This window comes from Watersipora subatra, chromosome 6, assembly GCF_963576615.1.
Source record: "Watersipora subatra chromosome 6, tzWatSuba1.1, whole genome shotgun sequence".
NCBI classification, from domain to species: Eukaryota; Metazoa; Bryozoa; class Gymnolaemata; order Cheilostomatida; family Watersiporidae; genus Watersipora; species Watersipora subatra.
The window spans coordinates 53,770,357-53,774,199 of NC_088713.1; positions in this window are offsets into that span (position 1 = coordinate 53,770,357).

Below are 3,843 nucleotides of genomic sequence, written 5' to 3' on the forward strand. Positions count from 1 at the left end.
TACATTTCGTTCCATTACATCTCCTACCATTACATCTCATACCATTACATTTCATACCATTACATTTCGTACCATTACATTTCATACCATTACATTTCATACCATTACATTTCGTACCATTACATTTCGTACCATTACATCTCGTACCATTACATCTCGTACCATTACATCTCATACCATTACATATACCATTACATATCATACCATTACATATCATACCATTACATATCATACCATTACATATCATACCATTACATATCATACCATTACACCTCATACCATTACACCTCATACCATTACACCTCATACCATTACACCTCATACCATTACATATCATACCACTACATATCATACCACTACATATCATACCACTACATCTCATACCATTACATCTTATACCATTACATCTCATACCATTACATCTCATACCATTACATCTTATACCATTACATCTTATACCTTTACATCTTATACCATTACATCTCATACCATTACATCTTATACCATTACATCTTATACCATTACATCTCATACCATTACATCTCGTACCATTACATCTTATACCATTACATCTCATAACATTACATATCATACCATTATATATCATACCATTACATCTTATACCATTACATCTCATACCATTACATCTCGTATCATTACATCTCATACCATTACATCTCATACCATTACATCTCATACCATTACATATCATGCCATTACATATCATGCCTTGCCATATCATACCTTGTCATATCATACCTTGCCATATCATATCTTGCCATATCATATCTTGCCATATCATATCTTGCTATATCATATCTTGCCATATCATATCTTGCCATATCATATCTTGCCATATCATATCTTGCCATATCATATCTTGCCATATCATATCTTGCCATATCATATCTTGCCATATCATACCACTCTCACTCTATTTCATACTACTCTATTTCATTCTACTCTATTGCATACCACTCTATTTCATACTACTCTATTTCATACCAATCTACTTTATACCACTCTATTTCATACTACTCTATTTCATTCACTCTGACCCATTGAAATCTCTCAATAAGCATCACTATGGTAGCAGTTGTCATGATTGTGGTCATCATGGTTCAGTTTTTCCTGTTACCTTTTGTAAAGTGTTTGATTTCTAGTAGACCAACATGTTTGTCAAGACTGCCTTTTGCCAATGCATTTTACACACAAAGTATGCATTTCACAGACGTACATAGCCATGGCTCAATATGAACATCGGTAATGTTGGAATTTTGAACTGTGATAAAAAAATCTTTAAAATAATCTTCATAGCTAATATATTTACTAGAACTATTCAAGTGGTAAATATCATGATGAGGTGAAGCAAAAGTCCTTCAAATAAAAACATCAAGTTATATACTTAATATCAGGATTTACAGTTCAAAATGATTAAAATCCTAATAATTCATATTTTGTCAAATTTTTCCACTTGTTTGAAATGAGTTTTTTTTGTGCAGGTGGAAAGCCTGAGTTGCTTGGCTGTTATATACCTCAGGCAGTTATCAGCCCAGCCAGCCGCAAGATACACAGCTCTATCTGAAGTACACTGGCAAACACGCTCTTTTAGACTTCCCAAACATTCCATCAGTGAATATAGAAATGAATTCTATTTACTGAGTGAAGTGTCAACTTGTTTGGTTATGTACTTTCACTGTCATGCCACATACTAACCCTATCATGTCTTTGTTTGGTCATGTTATTTTCTGGTTTGGGCATGTTACGTTCTTGTTTGATCATGTAATGTTCTTGTTTGATCATGTTATGTTCTTGTTTGGGCATGTCCTGCACTTTGCACTTGTCATGCCATGTACTTGCTCTGCCTTGTAAAGCCTGGTTCCCATATACACCGCAAAGCACCGGCGACCACACCGCATGCTGTTACCGGTGAAATGGGAGCCTACGCACCGAGGACCGACGGTAGTTGCCGGCGGCAACGCAGAAGCCAAAACCTTACCAAAATGCACTGTAGAGGTGAAGGTCAGCATTATCTAAACGGCATGGAGAGCGACCATTTTTATGCCGTTATTAGCGATGCGGCTTTATGTGAACATAAGCCGAGCGTCCCAAGTGTTTTGCTGCGCAATATTAGCACCAGAGTCTCGCAATCTATCCCAGGCTTAATGTACTTGCCCTGTCATTTTATTTTATTATTCTACTATTTTATTTTTGTCATTTTAATTATTGTCAGTGGATCGTCTCTTAGTTACCTAATTCTTAGATATTTTTTGAATCTCATGATGTGTGATGTTATTGTAACTATTTGTGTGTGCTATATAGCTCTATAACTCTGCAGCTTTAGCTCTGGGAGTCAACTGTGGAGAAGGAATATCATAGTTATAAAAAGACTTGCTGAAAATGCTTATGGAAACCTTATTAAGTACAATCTCTGAAGGGTATCTGAAGCTTACTAAAACATTCAGAACACACATTGACACATAACGAGCTAAAATTAAATTTTAGCATTTCATATTATCTCAAGTTTTCTTTACACTAAATTTTAGCTGACGATTCACTATCCACCTGCGGAACCTGCCGGTTTGTGCCACCTGCTGAGCTTGTCATGTCACCACAGCTGAGGGAAATGCATTCAGGTTACTATCTGCAAAGACCTGCTTCGCCTGCCAAAATTCCTAGACATTCACACCAGGCATTGCATATGCTCCCTCCTCCACCACTTAGCCAATCAGGTTTGCTGTTACTGATAGCACTTGATAAAAGTTCCAAGCTATGAAGCTTAGCGCTAGTCAAGCTAGTAACGGGTGATTTATTGCTGCTAAAAACTCTAGGTTCAGTTACTTATTATGTACAAGATAAATTTTAAGTTAATTGCATAAAATATTATTATGAAGGTAAATATATGGCTATGAAGACATGTTTGTTACTAGTTCTCTGCTGTTTCACAAGAAGTTACTTTCATTAAGATGAGTTATTGTATGGTTTACCATTCATACCAACTGACCTCTTAGTGACCTCTATCACAATATTTACACATGATACTAGAAATAATTGTAGAGACACCTACTTGTAGTCAGGTAGTGCTGCCATTATCATCATATCAAGTTACTTTAGAGGGTTGTAACTGAAAGGAGTTTTCTTGTTGAGCACTTTCCTTACATACTTTTGAATACTTAGATATTTTGTAATACTCGGTTAGCCAACAAAATCTATATACAGTGAAACTTGGCTAACTTGACCTTCACGGGACAGAGAGAAAGTGTTCGAGTTATCAGAGTGTTCAAGTTATGAGAACACTGTCACAAGTGCATGTATTATTGTATTTATCAGTACATATACAAACTATTTATAAATCAAAAGCTTTGATTGCTTGTTGCAAGTTAAGGGACCTCTCATGTAATGTTTTAACCATTTTTATCAGAAAGTAAATATTTTCCTGTTATTACTTGAGATTCATTTGTTTGTTTTAGGTAATGTGACTGCTAGGACGTTTTCAGATTAAAATAGGCAAAACCTGATTGCAGTTGAAACTCTCAGAAAAAAAGGCATACATGTATTTTACTTTAGAGCTTTTTAACAAAAACCAGTTTTGCCGATTTTTCTTAAAGTTTATCTGAAGGTTAACTTGCTTATCCTTGCTTGCGGAGGGCTATCCCCAAGCGGATGTCTGGTAAAATTTGATTTTATGCAAACCTATAGAAAAGTCGCTAACGAAAACATATTGCCGATAGTGGTAATAATGATGCCTAAGAACTACTAAAAGTTGTTGTTTATCTCTATGGCTTGGAATAAAGTGATATTCTAAAGCGATAACAACCATCTCGGTAGCCTTTGGGCAAAAAA